Source organism: Dama dama, chromosome 23, assembly GCF_033118175.1.
Source record: "Dama dama isolate Ldn47 chromosome 23, ASM3311817v1, whole genome shotgun sequence".
Classification (NCBI taxonomy): domain Eukaryota; kingdom Metazoa; phylum Chordata; class Mammalia; order Artiodactyla; family Cervidae; genus Dama; species Dama dama.
The window spans coordinates 7004065-7026816 of record NC_083703.1 but is presented as its reverse complement, the minus strand read 5'-3'; positions in this window follow the sequence as shown (position 1 = coordinate 7026816).

Below are 22752 nucleotides of genomic sequence, written 5' to 3'. Positions count from 1 at the left end.
TAATTTGCCTCCCAGCAAAATAAAAGTAACAAACAACAATTTTATTCATAATAGAAGTTTCCCCCAAAGTCTACTTTTCTGCTAACTCTGGCATATTCTATTTGCAAAATATGTTTAATGTATCTCATGTCATGTGCCTCTTTTCGTGAATTCAGGTTTCCTCTTTGCAGGAGAATGAAATCCAACATCTATTTTAAAGTAAAATTAAAGATTTGCAGAAGGCATAAGAAACATACCACAGCAAACACATACTTTTCTTGGAAAGCAGGCACTCTGAGTCTCTCACCCTCCAGGAGAAACATCATAGTTATCTGGTGAATATTGTCAGTATATTTGTATTTAATATGCAGTCTATTTGTTTTATTGAACAGGCTCTGATTTTGTCATGAAATGAAAATAAATGTGTCAGTTTTCCCACTGAAGTGAAATTCTCAATATACAAAGTGATTTATGAGGGGGCCTACTAATTGAAAAATAAATATGTTTTCATATAAATATATAAACAACCATGTACTGTCTCCTCTTTAGAGCCCTCTCATCTGGAACTCCTTAAATTAAATTTTGTAGTCGTTCAGTTGCTCAGCTGCGTCTGACTCTTTGCAGCCTCATGGATTTTAGCACACCAGGCTTTCCTGTTCTTCACCATCCCCTGGAGTTTGCTCAGACTGACATCCATTGAGTTGATGATGCCATCCAGCCATCTCATCCTCTGTCGTTCCCTTCTCCTGCCCTCAATTTCTCCCAGCATCAGGGGCTTCTCCAATGAGTTGACTCTTCACATCAGGTGGCCAAAGTATTGGAGCTTCAGCATCAGCACCAGTCCTTCCAATGAATATTCGGAGTTGATTTTTTTTGGGATTGAATCTCCTTGCTGTCCAAGAGACTCTCAAAAGTCTTTTCCAGCACCACAGTTCAAAAGCATCAATTCTTTGGCACTCAGCCTTCGTTATGGTCCAGCTTTCAACATTCGTATACAACTACGGGAAAAATCATAGCTTTGACTATACAGATCTTTGCTGGCAAAATGATGTCTCTGCTTTTAAATCTTTTTAAATTTATTAATGCTTTTGAAATTTATTAGTGCAAAATGTTGAGGTGCTTTAGTGATGATTTTGTTTCAGTATAGTAAATTGAATGGAATACTAGTTAGTCTATATTTAATAAGTTTAAAAATATATCATTCTAATCTTTTGATCCAGAAAATGATCCCTCTTTTTTAAGATTTTATCTCAGATTAAGAAATCTTTTATCATTACTTTTAGGTGAGAACTATGAAGATTATCGCCATTTTTTTATTCAATAGCATCTTTTGAGAAATAAGAGAAAGGAATATGTAAAAAATGAGGAAGAACAGACCAAAATAGAATATCCAGTGTATACTTTAGTCTGAAATATTATTTCTGAAACTATTGAGAAACTGCCTTATCCTTCTGGTCCTGGTATGAGGAAAGAGGTAAAACATCTGACAGGCTCACTAAAATCTGAATTTGCTATTATGTGAAGGTTTCAAGTGCTTTTTGAATTCTCTTAACTACAGTCTTAAATGTTTGAAAAGTGATGGCTATTAACGACTGAATTTAAGCTGTACCTAGAGCCTCATCAGTCAGCACCTTTGATATATGTCAAGATCAAACAGGGATTTCTAATATGGCATCTGATGTAGCAGAGGAATGAGATGCCAAACTATAAGATAGAAAAGCTGAGAGACTGGGAAAAGAATCCCAAACTCATCAGCAGTGACTCTGTCTTGTCACAGGCAGTGAAATGCTTTGAAAGTGATCCCAAGGAGCAGACAAATTCTGAGTGTGACAATGAGATTTCAGTAGCATGGAGAAGCTGGCAAGATGGCTGAAATCCAGACTGAGAAAGCTCCCTCAGTCAGCGTTCCTCAGACCGAGTGTAAGAGGAATCCCTGCTGGGTCTTGAGAGTGTTTTTGCCATGTGGTTGCTCCTGGAGGAATATCAGTGATTCTCTGCTGTGCATAATAGATGAATAATGTAATTAAATATTCACATTTAAACTTTGAAAAAGAATAACACTGCTATCTATATAGCTGAAACCACTGAAAGGTTTTCTATTCTTATTGCTGCTTACTTCAAATTATGACTTCTTTTCCTGGACTTTCAACAATCCTGCCCTCCCCACTCCCAGAAAACTGCATATATCATGGTAGAATGTGTGGTCATGTCCTAAAAAAAAATCTCGTCTGCCACCATATCACGCTGAACACGCCCAATCTCATCTTAAAAAAAACAACTCACTCAAAATACTTTGTTTTTTTTTTTTTTTTGGTCTTTCAGGATAATTGTTCAAATGGAAAGAGTCTTAAAAATGAACATATTTCTATTTTCTCTGTTTCTTGTCAGTTTTGGGAGAGCTGTTCCATGTAATCACTAGTTAAAATCGTGAGTAGTCTCATTTTTCATTTTAGAACTTCTAAACCAAATACTATCTTGGTCTCATCTTCCCTGAAGGAAACTTCACAAAAATACACCTCAATACTTTAACTTGATGAGAAAAGAGCTGAAGAACTAGGACAGTCCATTTGAGGGTCACCTGTTTCTCAGGCTGAGGTAACAGGGAAGAAAGAGTGTGCTTCCCTCTTTGGGATGCACCCACTCAGGTCTCAATGTGCAGTGGAGGCTCATTATGTATTGGAACTAAGGATTAAATCTGGGCAAATTTCCAAAATAGGCAACATTTTCTTTGTCTTCAATATATTCCCCTTTCAGGTTTGTGGCTCCTCCCTCAATTTCCCTCTGGAATTCAGCATTCCTCTCCTCTTTTCAAAACACAAATCCCTAAACATATATCCCAGAAATCTGCTTATAAATCTCTTCTACTCTCTTACTCTAGAGCAGTGGTCCCCAGCTTTTTCTGGCACCAGGGACTGGTTTTTGGAAGACAGTTTTTCCATGGTCTGGAGTCAGGGGAATGGTTTGGGGATGATTCAAGTGTTTTACATTTATTGTGCACTGTATTTCTATTTTGTGGCAATCTCAGAATTACCTGGGTTCAATTCCTGGTTTGGGAAGATGCCCTGGAGAAGAGAAAGGCTACCCACTCCAGTATTCTGGCCTGGAGAATTCCATGGACTGTATTGTCCGTGGGGTCGCAAAGAGTCGGACACGACTGAGCGACTTTCACTTCACTTTCACCTTCAGGATGTCCTGCCTTGACTCTAGGGTTGGGATCCCCGCTCCTGTGAGAATCTAATGCCACTGCTGGTCTGGCAGGAGGCGGAACTCAGCAGTCCTGCAAGTGATGGGGCTGGCTCTAAGTACAGACGAGGCTTGCTTGCCTGCTGCTCTCCTCCTGCTGTGTGGCCTGGTTTCCCAGAGGCTGGGGGCCCCTGCTCTAGAGGAGATAGAAATATTTGTTCAAAAGTATTTCTTGTAGGAATATGAATGGTTTAACACGCATCAAAGTCAAAAGTAAGGGGGAAACAGGTTCTGGCATCCACCAGTGGTGGGAGTGATGTTGGCTGAGTTGAGGTCAAGGGGATTTCACTGTCCCCTCAGTGAGTCAGTTAAGTCTATTTTTTGGAATGAAATTTTGTCTGCTTAACATCATTGCTAGCACTGGTGAAGAGAAATATCCTAGTCTGCTATTTCAGCAAATTGCATGTGTTATCTATAACAAGTGTTCCCATCAACCCATATAAGTAGATTTATTCACTGAGCACAGAGGGGAAAAAAAAAGGAAAGTAGAAATTAGAAGTTTCAGAGTTTCCGCTCTGTGCAAAGCCTCTTACATATTAGCTTACTTGAGCCTAATTAATGTTTTATACAATGAGAATTACTAATTTTTTTCAAAAAATAATAACAGTCATCATTTATTTTTGTCTTATTTAATTTTCTTTGTATTTAAATATAGTTGATTTACAATATTGTAGTAGTGTCAAGTGTAGAGCAAAGTGATACAGTTTTATATATGTATATATTTATATATACCCATATATACATACATGTATATAAATATTATTTTTTCAGATTTTTCCATTATAGGCCATTACAAAATATTAAATAGAGTTTCCTGTGCTATGCAGTAAATCCTTATTTCTTGTCTATTTTATGTACAGTGGTTTGTATCTATTAATCCTGTACTCATCTATCTCTGCCCACTCCCTTTCCCTTTTGGTAACCATTAAGTTTGTTTACTATGTCAGTGAGTCTGTTTCCATTTTGTGTATAGCTTCATTTGTAATATTTTTTAGATTCCATATGCAAATGATATCATATATTTTGTCTTTCTCTGACTTACTTCACTTACTTAGTATGATATTCTCTAGGTCCATTTATGTTGCTGCAAACAGCAATATTTCATTCTCTCTTATGTCTGAGGAGATACAACTTAGGGGCTTCCCAGGTGGCTCAGTGGTAAAGAATCTGCCAATGCAGGAGCTGCAGGAGACCTGGGTTCAATCCCTGGGTCGGGAAAATCCCCTGGAGGAGGAAATGACAACCCACTCTAGTATTCTTGCCTGGATAATCCCATGGACAGAGGGGCCTGGCAGGCTATAGTCCATGACGTTCCAAAGAGCCTGACACAACTGAGTATGCATGCACAGACACAATTTAGCAACTAAACAACAACAAAAAATATCCCCCCCCCCACACACACATCACATTTCCTTAAGCCAGTTGTCTGTTGATGGACACTGAGTTGTTTCTATGTCCTGGCTATTATAAATAGTGCTGTGGTACACACAGCTGGTTTCTGTGTATCTTTTCAAATTGGAATTTTCATCTTTTCTATGTATATATACCCAGGAGTGGGATTACTGGGTCATATCAACCATCATTTATTCATCTCATGTATGACAGTCAATTTCCAGCTTATTGTCTTATTAGCTCTGTTAAATTGGTAATCGTTAGTACCCCTGTTTTATAAATTGGAAAACTCAAGGTTAGTAGCAATTATCTCATTGAGCTGTAACTACAGAGTTGGAGTTATGAACCCATTTGCATTTTGCATAAGATTAATCTATAGCCAATGGTTATATAAATGGGAAATGGTTAAGCTGAGAAGTGAACTAAGGTTTGAATTGACCCAAAGCCAATGGCAAGGCTGTCTTAATTATATGTGTGTTTGTGTGTGTGTATGTTTGTGTATGGTTGAGATAGATATGGCTTTTTTGCAATCCCTTCTGACTTTCTAAATTCTTAGCCCTTTCCTGAACTAATAAATGATTAATTTAAAAATAGGGAAATGTAAGGACAAAAGAAAGGGAAAAAGGAAAACATAGGGGCAAATATTTTTACAACCAAAGTCAAAAGACCATTAGGATATAAGAGGAATAAAGCATAAACAGCTTAGATAAAGAATGATCAATAACACCTATCTGTGGAATGCTGCTAAAGTGCTAGTCATTGCATTAAATTTGATAGATTTTCACACTTAAACCTCCAACAATTCTGTGAAGTAGACCTTATTATCTCCACTTAGAAAATGAAAACAGCATGTTACAAAGATGGTGAGTAATTTACTCAAGGTCAAACTTCTAGTAAGATTCAGGATGCACACACTAGGAGATGCTCCTTTCTAAGGCTATTTGATACCGTCTCTTCCAACCTTTCCTCCTAAGCTCAGATACCAGTCCTCTCTTCTAAGGAAAGAATACATTGCCCAGGAAGAGTTCTCCTGGTCTGGGCTCTGGGTAGTTTAATAATAGCACTTTCCTTTTGATCAGGTGGGAGAGGCAGAGAGGCTCTGACTTTGCTTAGAGAGCTGAGCGCTCAGAGATTCCACACCATCAAAGGAACTTCTGTTCAAGGCAGAGCTAACCAGACCATCTTAATGTTATTAGTTGATAGCAGAGATAAGAAAATATAAATTAAAAATAATTAGGATAAAAATTATTGCCACATGGATAATTGAGGAGGAGATCAGCAAGATGAAGGAGGAGGATAGTGAGTTCACCTTGTCCCAAGAACACATCCAACATACCTGTGCAGGTGGGGCTATCCTCACGGAAAACAATCTGGACGCTAACAGGAAGACTTTTCTACAACCAAGACTGTAAAGGAAATATCCACACAAAGTAGGATGGGAAGGAAAGAGAAGTGATCAGTTTGGATCCCGTGTCCTAGGAGGTCAGGGAGGTGTCATGGGCTCAGAAATCCTCCCTGGGGAGTGAGGACCTTGAGCCATTTATTAGACGCCACAGTCCTGGGTTCCAACAGTGGAAAAATGAGCCCACGTAGCTGGTGTGAAAACCAGTGGGACTTACCAGGGGGCTGTGATAAATAGAGACTCTGCCTGTGAAGAGCTCACACACTTGCCTACTCACTCCCAGGAACAGGTGGAAGAAGCAGATCGAGAAGAGCCCAGGGCTCTAGCCAGTTTCCTTCCACTGCCCAGCACATGCCCCAGCCCACAGCTGGTGCCGCTCAGGCCCTTCTTGCTTCGGCACAGCTCCCTGCTAGGGCAAAGGCTGCCATCGCTGAAGAAAGTGCACACGGGTGTGGGGAGGAGATGGCGCCTGCTTAGACCCAGCCCAGCATCTGAACAGGGCTAGGGCCTGCAAGGAGGCAGTGAATCGGGAGCCTTGGAGCTCTGGCTAGTGTGCCAGGACAGTCCCAGCATTCACCCTGGCTGCACCAGTGCCCACTTCATGCCACTGGAACTCAGCTGTTCCAGCGCTGCTTCCCTCTGGGGTAAAAGTGCTCCTGTGGGAGGTGGGGAGGGTGTAGATGGAACTGAACCAGCTTGGTTCAATCCTCAAGGCTTCTTCTGTTCAAACACCCTGGGCCCCCCACCCCGCCCCGCGACCTTATGGCAGTGATGGCCGCTGAGCATAGGAGAAGTCCAGGTTCTCCTTAGCTTTTGCTCTAGCCCCTTCATCTCTACCCCCACCTCCCACGAAGGTGACAGCTGCCATCACACTCCAGATGAAGACTTGACCCATGGTCATTTCAGATCCAGCGCTCCCATCAAAGCCACACAGACTATATAGGGGTGCCTCCACACAAGGTGAGTCCTCAAGGCTGGGATAGGTAACTGTGTTTCACCTAATTTCATCAGAAAGAGAATGTTAAACAAAATGATAGTTTAAGGGACCTCTGGGACAGTATCAGGCTTACTCACATTTGCATTATAAGAATTCCAGAGGAGAAGAGAAATAGAAAAGGTCAAAATGTATTTGATGAAATTATGACTGAAAACTTCTCAAAGCCAAAGAAAACAGATATCCAGGTACAGGAAGCATAGAGGGCTCCAAACAGGATGAACCTTAATAGACTCATACCAAGACACATCATAATTAAAATGGCAAAATTGAAAGAGAATTTTAAAGGCAAAGAGAAAACAAAAGGGTCATGTAGCAAGAGAACCCCCACAGAGCTATCAGCTGAGTGTTCCACAGACATTTTGCAGGCCAGAAGCGAGTGGCATAATATATTTGAAGTGTTGAAAGGGGGGCACTTTCAACCTAGGACACTCTACCCAGCAAGATTATTATTCAGAATTGGAGAGGAGATAAAGTTCTCAGAGAAGCAAAACCTAAAAAAAATTCATCAATATTAAACCAACCATACAAAAAGGATAAAAAACGGTCTTCTTTTAATGGAAAAGAAAAGGCTGCAAGAAGTAAGAATTTATAAGAAAGGAAAAGCCCCACTAGTAAAGGCAAATTGTAGTTGTCAGTAAAGAATTTGCCTGCCAATGCAGGAGACCCAGGTTCGATTCCTTGGTCAGGAAGATCCCCTGGAGAAGGAAATGGCAACCTACTCCAGTACTCTTGCCTGGGAAGAGGAGTCTGGCGGGCTACAGTCTTTGGGGTCACAAGAGTCTGACATGACTGAGTGACTCAACCACCATGCAAGTATCTAGTAAAGGCAAATATATAGTAAAGGCTATGGTCTAACCACTTAAATAAGCTAGTACAAGGATTAAAAGACAAAACTTATCAAATGAATTATGGCTACAACAAACAGTTAAGAGATAATAAACATGAAGATGTAAAATATGACACCAAAAGCAGAAAATATGAGAAAGGAGGGCTAAAAAAATGCAGATCTTTTGGAATATGTTTTAATTTAGATGACTATCAGTTTAAAACAGGAAGATATAGGTCAATATATATGAACCTCATCATAACCACAATTCAAAAACTTACCATACATACCCAAAAACTAGAAGTAAAAGAATACAAATATACCATTAAAGAACATCATTAAACCAGAGGGAATAAACATGAAGAAGAAAACAGAGAAGAATGACAACAACAATCATAAAATAAGAACAAAACAGCAACAAGTATGTATCTATCAATAATCACTTTAAGCGTCAATGGAGTGCAATCAAAAAACGTTGATTAGATTAAAAAACAAAGAAGACTTATTTATATACTGCTTACAAGAGACTCACTTTGGATGTAAATACACACAGAGACTAAAGTGAGGGAGTGGAAAAAGACACTTCATGCAAATTGAAATGACAAAGAAACTGAGGTGGTAATACTCATATTAAATAAGATTTTAAAACAAAGTCTACAATGAAAGCAAAGAAGGGCATTATATAACGATAAAGGAATCAATAGAAAAAGAACATATATTTGTTAACATAAGAGCATCTAAATATGTAAAACAAATATTAACAGACATGGAAGAAAAAATTGACAATAATACAATGATAGTAGGAGAATTTAATAACTCATTACATCAATGGACAGATCATCCAGACAGTACATTATGACCCCCATTTTACAGAGGAGGAACTGAAGTTTGGATTGGTTACTGGTCTTACCCAGGGTGAAACAGCCTATATTTCGAATAGACAATATCACACCCAGTTCTGCTCACCCCTAAAATGTCCACTTCTTCATTTTGTGCAATGCTAGATCATAGAAGATTCCAGCTGGGCCAGATGGAAACCTGGAGGATAAAACTAATGTTTTAATACCTCCTTGGGTGTCATTAAATTTGGGTAGACATAACTTGTCAATTACATAAAAAAGTTAAGAATGCTCATTTTTCATTACATTAAAACTCAGTCTCCACTTGGTATCAGTGCATCTTGCTTTCCTCATCAAATAATCTTCAAAAGAAGACTAGTTTTCAAGAGTTTTGATTAAACACAGATTCCCAATCAGTCCTCTCAATTAATTCTGTATGATATCTCAAATACCAAGAAATAACGCTGGGTGGAATTTGAAAGACAGAGGGATATTCCATTTCTAGATGAAAATATAAATATACTAGAATTTTAAAATATTTTTGTATGTACACAAAACTTAAAAAAATCAAATCTATCTATTCTAATTTTGTGTATGTATACTTAAGGAAGCCACAAACCACTCATGAAAGCTTTATTTATGGATACCCTTCCATTGTGGTTAAGGATGTGCTATTCTATTTGCAAGCAGATTATAGGAAAACCTGTTCTTTTTCTCTCTTATTCCCCTCTTCTCTGCCTAAAAATATGGAAACAGAAACAGAACCAAGGTCCTATGAGGTAACACCTGATTTATCCCCGGATGCCTCTATGTGTGGAGGTGTGTGGGTGTGTGTCTATGTGAATCAACCTTTTCACTCAGCCAGCTCACCAGCTCAGCCCCCAAAACACCCACACTCCGTTCTGAGCTGAAGTCAGAACCCAACAAACAGAGTCTCACTCGCTGGAACTAGGAGGGGGCGGGGAACAGCATTTGTTTCTCGCAGGTCCATCCCCTTGGCAGAAAAAGCCCATGCACACCTGTTCAAATAGATCTCCAATGATCTTTAGTCTCCCAGCATTTGGTTGACATAAAGAGTATAGTGTGAGTCTTCACTTATTTTACAATTCAGTGAGCACCATATTATGTTTAATAGCCATGATAAACACACACATGCACACATGCCTCTCCATCCCCAATTAAAACAAGATTTCCCATATTCTGGCTAATAATAAACACCCAGTTTAGTTCTTTTTTTTTTTTTTTTTTAGCACCGTGAAACTATTTTAGGCCACTTAATTATTATTTAACTGTAGCCTTTGAGCATATTTTCAGGGAACATTGTAATGCTGTATCTACAGCCTGTAAATGCTGCTGCTATTTAGAGGAGAGTATCAATAATCTTGAATGTAGAGTGGATGTGAAGGTAGCAAAAATGCCACATATTCTACAGAATCAATTAAAGCAAGAGAGTAAGAGGTCAGATTTTAGGTGTTTAGGTTCTTGTCTTTGTGATGAGTCTGAGACACTTTGGTCAAAAATGTCTTCCCCGCCAGCCTGAAAATTCTCAGAACCATTGAGCCTTATGCTATATCCAGAACAAAGTTGATTTTAATTTTGACTTTGACAGACTACTACCAATGTCCTTAGTGAGCCGTGGGAGGGTGGGTGGGGGCATCCATCTGTTATGACTGTGACTGGAAAATACCCCCTTCCATTCCTAGTCCCCTTGCATCCAATTATTGGCCTTTCAGAGGCTTTAGAACACTGGCAGCCAATCGAAATCCTCAGGGGGAGGAGAAAAAGCCATTGGTTTGATTAGTTCGTTGATGGAAAGGACAGAAGGAAGATAAAATGAAATTGCTCTATTTGAAAATCCCAACCATTATTAGCCACAGTGTATTTAATAGAGATCTGCCCATTATGAGTTTTGTGCTGTGGATAGTTGATGCAATACAACATCATCTGGGTTGCAGAAGCTTAATCTTTATTGACGTCTCTTTATTGGGTGATCTTTTGTTTTTAAATCAGAATGATGTAAAGAATTCCATATATAGACAGATCAGGAAAAGTTATATTCTCTGACCTGATGTGACCTGGAGGCTCACACACAGTTTTCCCTTGAGTGCCCCTCAAGTCCCATGGAACCTCTTCATGTGACCTCAGCACTCTGTAGAACCCAGTTTGGGGAACAGCTTGTACACTAGAAGCTTTTTCTTTAAAAGATCCATGTGGGCATCCTTGTAGGGGTGGCAGTGAACATCCAGCTGTGACATAGGAGAGGAGGCAGAGAGAGCAGAGGAAGTATGCCTACACAGAACTGGGACCATTGGCTACTTCTATGGCAGAGGGTTGGTGTATGTGTGTGCCATATTGGGTCCATTTATATATCAGGTTCTCATCAGATGAAGAGTTTTCTCAGGGCATAGAACCATCTATGGACAAGTTGACTCCAAGACGGAACTTGAGAAATGGCATTCCCCAAATCCAGCACTGTGATTTTCTGCTTCCCCTTCTAGATTCTCAAACAGGTCTATGATGGATGGCTGACTCAGCTTCTCCTCCCAACAATCTGATTTTTAGTTTCTGAATGACTAATTGTACCCTAAGAGGATATAAATATGGACAGAGAAAAGTAGTAATCAAAGATAAGAAGTAACTTCACAGAATTTTAAAGTTCAGAAGCTACTACTCAGCCCCTTCTGGGTCACTGGTTTAAGAGTTGTCCTAAGAACATGGCTGAGGATCAGACAGTGTTCACTTCAAAACTTCCTTTGAACATAGCCTGTGAAATGCTTTTATTTACTGATGAGCTCTTCCTATTTTCCAGCAAGGCAAATAGAATTCAGCTGTGATGTGAGAGTATTCAAATCAGAGCACCTTAGTAATTAAAAATATATTTTGAAATATTGACTAAGACTTTCAGGAAAAGATGGTGAAATAATGGCTTTTTTCCATTTTCCCTCCTGAAACCTGCTGACATGAGGATAGATGGGAGAGGCTTGAAAATTACGAGACCCCAACTAGATCCACTGATGATTGCTGAAGCCCATGGCCACAGACAATAAAGAATATTAGCTAAATATAACATGCAAATACATTCAAGGGAAGATGTCATGAATAAATACAGAAACACTCAGATTTAATGCAGGATGCTGTACTCTTTGAAAATAAATGGGAGGATTCTGTGGGAATGACAAATAAATGAAACGTTGTGGGAGTCAGAAAAGAAGTTAGACTCCTTAAATGTGTTCTTTGGCTTGGTGCACCAGTGGGGGCAGGGAACTAAAGAAAACATACTTTAAACACATTAGCTTTATTGTCGTTCTTCTTTGTGGACTGCATGCTTCCTCTGGAGAAGTGGCCTAGAGCTAAGGCAGTGAGGATTCATGAGAAGTAGCCAAGAGCATCATAAGGATTCATCAGTGTTGACTTAAAGCATGATACTAACTGCGTGTGTGGGTAGCTGTGTGTGTGTCTGTGTTGGGAAGGGTGTAGGTATTTACAGCTGATAGAAGGTTCTTAGGACAGAAACTAGAAAATGACTAGAAAACTATTCCAAAACAGCATAGTGATTCTCACACTCCTGAATTTTCTTTTCTGTCACTCACATTTCTCTGCATATTCACCTAATCACCCCTTGCACACTCCTACCCTAAAAAGCTATCTGAATGTTTTTCAGTAATTGAATGTTGGAAGACAGTTGCTCCCATCCAAAGATCAGGGAGAAGCCAAAGTTCTCCATGTGGAAAGCAGGCAAAGCTTCATTCCATATTCATTGAGCAAATATTTGATTACAAGCAATGAGTCAAGCTCTGTTCTAGGCTCAGAATAGATAGATGGGGCTAGATGGTGAAACAGACTGAGAGGTCATGGCACTTACTCTCCACAATGGTGAAATGAATATTATATGCAAAGGTCTGAAGATGCCCCTGGGAAACTTTTTCTGAAACAGAGGACCCTCCGAGTGAATTACCACACATGCTGCACATTCAAAGAAATTACAGAAAACAGGGGAAATTATATAATTAATGAAGGATCAGACAATAGATGGGAAGAGCAAAGATGGAGCTAGAAAGTAAGGAGGTAACATTCCGAATCTGAAAACAGAGCTAAAAATATGACCGGAAAGCTGAGCAGTGTAGCCTTCTTGCCTTTCACAGGTAGGTGGTGTTTGGGATCTTCCGGACCTGGTTGAGGACCACGGAGTAAACTGAATCTTAGTGAGGTTGTCAGCGGTCCTAGGGAAGGGCCAGGAGCCCTCAGCAGAGACAGGCTGAAGGTGTGCCTGAGGAAGGCACTCTGGCTCCACATCCCTTGGGAAAATTCACCCAGCCATACTCTGTGATTTATTTGCTTTTTCCGTGTGGGTGTTTCACCTCAATAGAAAGTGTACTAAAAAACAATTGAGGTGTATAGGCGATGACTAGAGGAATGAAATTCCTGGTAGAGAGAACAGTATGAAATTACGTGATTCAACTGCTATGTGTCTGTGTATTTCTGAAAGAGAGAAGGAAAAAGAGAAGGAAAGAGGAAGAGGGTTAAGTAGAGAGAAATGCAGTTCTTTATTCCTAGAGTATAATGAGCATATTATTATATAGTATATAAGATAATATAGAGAGTGTATTATTCCTAAAGTATAATGCCTAAGATGCTTGGTAATTGGTGCTTTCAAAATGGAAGTATGGATAGGTATGCTGCTGCTACTGCTGCTAAGTCACTTCAGTTGTGTCCAACTCTATGTGACCCCATAGACGGCAGCCCACCAGGCTCCGCCGTCCCTGGGATCCTCCAGGCAAGAACAATGGAGTGGGTTGCCATTTCCTTCTCCAATGCATGAAAGTGAAAGGTGAAAGTGAAGTCGCTCAGTCGTGTCCGACTCTTCACAAACCCATGGACTGCAGCCCACCAGGCTTCTCCATCCGTGGGATTTTCCAGGCAAGAGTACTGGAGTGGGGTGCCATTGCCTTCTCCAGTGATAGGTATAGACCTGCAGGAAAAAAAAAAAAAAAAAACAGTTTTAAAGTTGCAGGAAATAGAATGACTATGACAAATGGGAAGTGTCAGGTTGAATTTCTTCTATGATCAACCTCTGGTTAAAACTAACACAAACTTTCAGGTAATGAGAGGTTGCGCCTCTCCAGGGAGCTGAGAAGAGGAAGCCCAAGGATATTTTGTATCTGGTACTGTCATGGAAGATACCCTGGTGCTCGGTTGCAAAAAAATAATGACGCTCACTTATTAATTCTTTTATTCCAGAAATACTTGTTGAACCTCTGCTATTGGCCAGACCCTGTTGTATATGTGAGACATTTATCAAAGGAGAAGATATTGGCAGGAGAGAATGGATGATAAGAGAAAAGACAGGTAGAAGAAAGGGAGGAGTCAATGAATCTTAACTTTAGTATTCAAAGCTTTCCGAAGACAGGGAAGGAAACAATGTGTAACTGGTAAAAAATAATAGAGACTGGCTAGAAGGAAAAGATATATTTCTGAAAGAGGATGAGGCTAAGAGAATGCCATTTGAGTGTATAACATCTCTAATAGAATGCTAAAGCCAATATTTCCTGTTGTTTTGAAGTCTGATGGAAGTGCCACACCATCTACATAAGACAAGTGTGACAGCCAGAAGCTATTGCTGTGTTCTTGACTCTTTCCAGCACCTGCCTTCTTTGTCTGATCGTTTTCTCTGGCTTCTGGTGCCTGCTCTGCCTGACAGGATTCATAGCACATTGGAAGTGTCAGGGAATTAGGCACAGCTCACATAGGATACCTTCAGTCAACAATAGGCTGATTGCATAAATGGCGTATTTATACACAGATTGAGTGTTGCCTTCTGCCCCAGCTCCCTCGTCCCCAGGAGGGGCAACTTGGAGGTCTGCGTCGTACCCTGACTCTCAGAATTCTTTCCCATAGTGATAACTACATTGAAAACACAGCCTGTTCTGGCTTCCTGCTCCTCCCTGTCTCTCTTCCTGCCTCTCAGATTCTTGGGATCACATCCCTAATTCATCTTCTTGCACTCACATCTCCTGATGCTTCTGGGGGAACCCAAATTAAGAAAGACAAGAAACTAGTTTTTAACCCCTTAGCACATTACTCGTATATGGAGAAAAGGAGACAAAGAGAGATGAGAAAGGCTCCTAGTGTGGCTTTACCTGCAGAGAATTGCTCGGGGAGTGTGCATGCCCCCTCCTCTTGGGGGAGATAAGCGTGAAGCTATTTGAGCAGGGGACCTCTTGGAAAACCTGGCCTGGGCCCATGGAGTTTAAAGGTGGGAGGCACAGGCACTGGCTGGAGAAGCAAGAGGGAGAGCAGGTGAATGGAACTGGGCTAAGCGAATGGAACTGCACCAGGCCCAAGTCTGTGCCTCCCCAGCAGCTCTCTATGACTCTCTACTGGGACCATGACCAATGCGCCTGTGAAGAAGAATGAATCAGTCTTCTCCAAGGTTGGCCATCAGGTGGACGAGAGTTCAGTCAACCCAGTTGCCTCAGCCAAGTCCCTAGACAGAGAGCAGAGCTGACCGTCAGCTGGCCATGGGTATGGAGGAAGCCCATTACGTAAGAGAAGCAGAGCCACCCAACCAAGCCAAACCCAGCCCAGACGGCTGATCCACAGAGCTGCCGGCTAAATAATCGGCTATTGTTTTAAGTTACTCATTTGGGGATAGTTTGTTACACAGCAAATGCTTACTGATGCAAAGAGCCAACACATTTAATATTGATTATGTTGGCTTTTCTCTATCTGGATAAAAAGGCTATTTTAACTTTTTTAAAGAGTAAGTTGTGAGATAATGTAGCTATTATCTAGTGCCTATGAAGTGTGTTCAATAATTAAAAACTAGCGGAAGGAATCCCCTGGTGTTCCAGTGTTTAAGACTCTGTGCTTCCACTGCAAGGGGAACGGGTCCATCCCTGATCAGGAAACTAACATCCCACATGCCACACAGCATAGCCAAAAATTAAAAAAACAAGAAACAGAAACTAGTGGAAAACTTCCTCTCAGTTAATCAGAACTATTTATTTTACTTTTCATATAAAGATTTTCTCTACAATCTACAATTTCAAAAATTATTACTACATTGAATGTGAAAGAACTTTGATATATTAAAAGAGAGTGATGCCATGGATGGGCATGGCAATGCTCTAAGAACTTAGAAGCAGGATGTGAGAGTGAAAGTACAAAATCTGCCCCTATTGAATTTCGGCTGCAATAAACAAAGTGTCCTCCACCTACATTCCACCAGAAAAACTAAGACGACCCTTGATTGAAGGAAAACCTCCATCAAGGGTGGGGAGCTGGGCAGGAAAGAGAAGATGGTTGATCAAAATGTGATACTTTAAAAGGACAGGCAACCGGTAAAATACAGTGGAAATCATGAAAAGTCGGTGGGCTAGAAATATTTTGCTTAAAAATTACTCATTTTCTTTTGTAGTCACCAAGTTGCATGTAGTATTTTTTATGATGCTGCTAATCTCCTTTGTACTGTGGCTGTGGCTCACTCCTTCCTTTGTTTCCTTTACTTTGGTTTTCCTCTTTTCCTTTATCAGAATCATATTTTAATTTGTCCTTTTCACTACTTTTTCCCATGCTAAAATAGTATAAAATGTCCTATTCTTAAGTGTTGCTTGATTTTGCCTTTGTATTTCAGTTTTCAGGTGAAAAATTACTTTTATCACCAGCTTTCTTCTTTAATATTGAAGGCAATTAAGGCTATAAATTTTCCTCTGAATATAGCTTTTGATGTGTTCTGTAGGTTCTGTTATTAGGAGGGTTCTTTTTCATTACTTTCTAGGCAGGTTTTAATTTCCTTTTTGATCAAAGATTATCTAGAAGCAGGCTGCTTCATTGTCAAGTCATTAAGATCTTATTGGTTACCATTTATTTTTTCTTTTTAAATTTATTTGATTCTGACAGAGAATGCAATATATAAAAACTGTCTACTTATACATTTTTCTACTTTTCCCCTCAGTGGCCATATATATGACCAACCTTTAAAATGTTCCATGAAAGTAATGAAAAAGAACCCTCCTAACAACAGAACCTACAGAACACATCAAAAGCTATATTCAGAGGAAAATTTATAGCCTTAATTGCCTTCAATATTAAAGAAGAAAGCTGGTGATAAAAGTAATTTTTCACCTGAAAACTGAAATACAAAGTCAAAATCAAGCAACACTTAAGAATAGGACATTTTATACTATTTTTTACCTTTTTTTTTTTTTAACTAGATCTTTTGGTTGTGAGAGAAGTACATTGGTGTTTCTACCATTATATTTCTAGCAAGTTGTTCTTTCTTTTAAAATAAATGTAAGTATTGAGCAGCTACAGTGATTGACTCATCTCATTTATAACTGCTGCTACTTCTACAGTTTGCCATTTATCATTCTATATTGTCTCTTTTTATCCTGTTTGGTCCTTTTACCTTTAAATTACACGTTCCTGATATTAATATTGCCACTTTTGCTTCCATATTGTTTCAGTTTTCTGATATCTCTTTGCTCACTCCTTTTATCTTTGTCTTATTTCAGAATTATTGTGAGGAGTTTCCTTATATATAACATCTGGATGTGGTTTATTACAAAGAAATGTGTTTCCTCTGTCTTTTCACGCTACATTCCTCTTCTTTTACATTTTATACAGTGACTGATATGCTGGGTGTATTGCTTTGATCTTATTTTATGTTTACTATTAGATAGAATGTTTTTTCTTCTTTGTATTATTATTCCTGTTTATTCTCTTTTCCTCTTTGCTAATTTGAAAAGACTACTGTATTTGTCCTTATCATTGATAATTAATAGCTATTCTCTTGATCTAAATGATTATATAACAAGGTCAAGTATTCTTAAAAAAGGAGATTCCCTCTCCCTCTTGGGAAGAAAAATCAGTATTTTCTTCCTGCCTCACTTTACTCCAAAAAAATGAGATTTTACAAGTCGATTTTTATTCTCCTCCCCTTCATCTTTTTTCTTTCCCTGGAAAGATGTTGAAATCTTTTTGCTGCCTCTTTGGTAACCATTTCTCATAGGCTTGAGAGATGAAGTGTAGTACTTACTAATTTGTTAAATGTTAACTTTTTCTTAAATATGTCCTTCTGACTTGGTGTTATTAATGTCTGATATTACATGTTGCTATATAAACTTCTATTACTTTTGAATATTTATCTACAGAGCTCAATAGCTATATATGAATTTGTATTTATCATGTATATATATACACATGTGCACCTATGTACATGCAACATGCATATTATATATAATAATTGATCACATTTTTATCTCTTCAGGTTTCTGAATTTTTTCATTTGTTGTTGGAATAGAGATTTTTCAGTGCTTTTCTCAGAAGAGGTTCTTAAGTGATGCTCTCTCTAAATTCTTTCCCCTTCTATTATAACTTTTGTTCACATGAAGAGATTAATGATAGTTTAGTTGGGTATAACTAGATGCTCTACTAGCCTCTTCCATCTAATGTTGGTGATAAGACATTCTTTCATAGGACATTACTTTTTTCACCGTTAAGAGTGTTTGTGTACTTGCTCTTTTTCCTTAAAGATCAAGATTTTTCCCCATGGTATACCTATGGATGTGTTTTTTGATTAAGCTTGAATCTTAATATTTTGAACTTACAGGCAGTGGAAAGCAGAGAGATCCTTACCTTGATGGACTACATGGATAGAACTAGGCAGACTGGCATTCTCCACCTCTCCCATCTCAAGGAAGGAAATATCCAGCTTAAATTGTTCACTTCCCACTTGGACTTTTGGAAATCCAGCACATTCTTCCAGAATTGACATCAACATTCCCTTCAGGGCTACAGGTTTCTATATGCCAAGTTTCCCCCCAGAATCTGTTTTAAGTCCTTGACTAATTTCTGATGCTGTTCTCCACTTATTTGCTCAGATTATGAGATCAAAATTTTCACAGCTTCACTCATGTCCAGGACCTCAACGGAAGCCAGAGCCTTTCTGCATCCGTTTGCCCTTTGTCTTGGGAGAATCAAAGGGATTTGAGTTGAGAGCAGGGAGCAAGGGTGCCATGTTCAGGGTCCTAAACTTCTTCCCACCTGGGTAAGTTTGGCTATTTTAGGCATTTGGAGCCATGTGGGCTAGGCTAGTTGTCTTCACGCTTTAATATGTTTATGATTTTCCTGTGGGTCTTATTAAAATGCAGGTGCTGATTCAGTAGATTAGGGATGGGGCTCCAAAGTCTGTATTTCTAACACACTTCTATGAGAGACAGTGATGGTCCTCCAACCACACTCTGAGCACCAAGATGATAGAGTCTTGAAGCAAATGGCTGTTATTTGACCAATCAAAGCAGATGGATGTATTGAAAATGTAAACAAAAAAGTGTAGTATTACAAGCTGACACCAGCAGAAACTATTCTTCAAAGATGATGGTAAATAAAGACTAGTATCTAGTAGAAAAGTGCACAGCTCAACAGATCCCATACATTTCCTAACAATTTCTCATGGATGCAGCACTTAACTCCCCCACATGTCTTTGTTTCATTCTCTCTTGATAAAGGTTTACTCCTTTTAATCTGTAATAGAGATTTTCTTGGCTCAAATAAGAAAAATCAGTAATTTTATTTGTGGCATTATATATGACACTTTGAGAACCTCTTGCTATTTATTTATTCACTTATTCAACAAATATTTATAAAGCATCTATTGTATGCCAGAGCTTGCTCTAATCTCTGGAACCATGTTCGATTAGATTGCAAGTGCAATGGATCTTTGTGTTTACTGATTGATTGACTGGCCATTCAGTATCCATCCCCCTTCTTCTTAGTGTAACCCCATTCTGTTTGAGGAAGGTACCTTCTGTCCAGGTTGGAAGAGTCATGCTAGGATGGTAAGGCTTGTAGCCTGCTCTCCTGCAAAAGAATTTGAAGTGATCTCTGAAAGCTTTCCCTCTAGATCAGTATTTTACAATCTTGGCTACACAAGTTATGCAATGAAGCCTCTTCAGTTCAGTTCAGTTCGGTTCAGTCACTCAGTCGTGTCCAGCTCTTTGCAACCCCATGAATCGCAGCACGCCAGGCCTCCCTGTCCATCACCAACTCCCGGAGTTTACTCAAACTCATGTCCATCGAGTCAGTGATGCCATCCAGTCATCCCATCCTCTGTCATCCCCTTCTCCTCCTGCCCCCAATCCCTCCCAGCATCAGGGTCTTTTCCAGTGAGTCAACTCTTCGCATGAAGTGGCCAAAGTATTGGAGTTTCAGCTTCAGCATCAGTCCTTCCAATGAACACCCAGGACTAATCTCCTTTAGGATGGACTGGTTGGATCTCTTTGCAGTTCTAGGGACTCTCAAGAGTAGAGAGTTTCAAAAATATCAAATGTCTTGGTCGCACCTCTGGGTATTCTGATGTAATTAGTCTGTGGCATGACCTAAGGGTCAGGTTTTTATAAGCTCCCCACATGTGATTTTAATGTGCAGTTAAAGTCAGACAACCCTGTCCCAAGGTCTCTACTCTCATTGACCCAGCATAGTCAAACAGTGGGACCATAACCTCAGTTTGGCTAGCTGGACTCTCTCCCAGATGCCTGATTCCTGACAGCAGAGGGAAGAAGTCTTCCTCGGTGCACCTAAGCCAGGCCAGGGGCATCCTCCACTCTGTTCCTGCACATCTGCCATCCAGTCCTTTGCACTCCCCCTTCCTTATCGATAGAAACCCCTTTGCTTAAGCAGGGTGGAGTCATTTCTATTGCTGACAGCCAAAGAATCTTAAACAAGGGAATCCATGGGCTCTCCGTTGCTGTATACACGCCGAGGCCCTCAGTCTGCCTTGTCGGCTACGGTCTCAGCTCCTGGTAGTGGGCTCTTTTCTGCACGTCAGGAACACTGAAGACAGAAGGCAGGAGAACCACCCAAGTGCCTATTAAATGTTAGCGACTTAAAATTCACATTTGTGCCTTCAGGTCTTTGTTCCATTAATCATGACCACACCAGAAATCTGGTTTTTATTTGATTTTAGGAAAAATATAAAGAAAAGACATTGCATAATTCAAAGGACAGATCAGAAAGCATGTGACTAAGCAGAAAAATTGGGAAACCTTCTATACTAGCAGACAAGGAGAGCACAGTCATCTGCTTCCAGCAGAAACATGCAAAACTCTCTTGTCGCAGATACACATTTGCATGGAGACTAAAGTGGGATGAATGAAGATGTAGGATGTTACAGATTGCTCTCTGACACTTACCTCTCTTGCATATGCACTTGGTATTTAAGGTCAGGGTCCCTGGAAGCACTTGATTTATTGAAGGTGGGTTTCAAGACAATAGGGAGGTGAAGGAAGCAAAACAGGGCAGGGGAAGGAGCTGAACGACCATGTTGTCACAGCTGGAGTTGGGCCTCAGCCTGATCTCTTGGGGAGCTCTGGACTGTGAATAAAACCACTGAGTTCAGGCACAGGGGGCTGGCCTGTTGAAACTCCACATTGAAGAGTCATTTGCGATTCTCAGGCATTTCCAGAAGAGCAGGTAAGTGCTCTGGAGCAGCGAGTTCTTCGCAGCCAACACTCACAGTAGCTGGGAGGCGGGGGCACCTGCTGGCCAGGGTGATCCACAGCAGCTTCTGCCCCTGGATGAACACAGCTGGTGGCACTACCTCGGTATTCACATCTGTGCTGGTGGTGTAGTCACTAGGCTGTGTCTGACTCTTCCGACCCGGGGACTGTAGTCCGTCAGGCCTCTCTGTCCGTGGGATTCTCCAGGCACTGATACTGGAAGGGTTGCCATTTCCTTCTCCAGGGGATCCTTCTGACCCAGGAATCAAACCCGGGTCTCCTGTATCGCAGGCAGATTCTCTACCGACTGAACTATAAGGGAATGCAATAAATAGTCCCAAAGTGCATACAACTTTAACACTAAATTATTTTGTAGGATCAGATATTTCTATTTCTTTCTTTGCATACCTCAAAACACGCCTCCTTCATGCACTGGCTTTATTGTTGTTGTTCAGTTGCTCAATCATGTCTGACTCTTTGTAATCCCATGAACCGCAACACGCCAGGCCTCCCTGTCCATCACCAACTCCCAGAGTTTGCTCAAACTCATGTCCATTGAGTCGACGATGCCATCCAACTATCTCATCCTCTGTCGTCCCCTTCTCCTCCTGCCTTCAATCTTTCCCAGCATCAGGGTCTTTTCCAATGTGTCGGTTCTTCACACTAGGTGGCCAAAGTATTGGAGTTTCAGCTTCAGCATCAGTCCTTCCAATATATATTCAGGGTTTATTTCCTTTGGGATTGAATGGTTTGATCTCCTTGCTGTCTAAGGGACTCTCAAGAGTCTTCTTCAGCACCACAGTTTGAAGGCATCAATTCTGCGGTGCTCAGCCATGTCCTGGTTACTGCCTGAGAAATCACCTTTCTCTGAAAACTTTGATTTTAGGGAAAATGCAAGGTCTTGCAGAGAAATCCTCCCTTGAGCATCTGAGCACACCCTACTGAGCAGCAGGGCTAGCTGCTGATAACTAGCTGAGCGGCCGGTGTTCTGGTTCTGCCTGTGTGCCCCACAGCAACATGACCTTGCAAAAATGATGCCCCCTTTCTTATTGCACCTTCTTCATTGATCAAAGTCAGGGGTCAGAGGAGATGAATTCTGAATTACTCTTGAACTCTAAATATTTGTCTGCAGCAGATTTGATTTCTCATTTCATGCAACGAGGAGGCAGAGATAATATTTTTGTTTACAAGGAACACGTTTTCGTCTTGCAGCCTTAATACAAAAGCAAGAGAAAGAAATGTAATAGCACTGAGGTAACGGCCGCTCTGCTTTGTCTGGATTCAGGGTCTCTGATACGACATATTGGATGTGTCAATGGAATGTGATTTATTTTGCTTCATAACATTTGGGAACAGATATTTGGTATTTCATCCAAGGAAAGCAATTTGCAGAAACCTTTTAGAAGGTGGCTGGAGCATCAGTAATCGTTGCCATTTCTTTATGCCAACATTTCCTTAAAGCTGCACAATCTTTCATTTTAATCATCCCTCTCGGCAGGCTCATTCTAGGGCTCTGGAGCAGGGCACCCACCGCTCAGAAATGAGGTTCTATTTTTAAAGTCCACCAGCCAACAAAC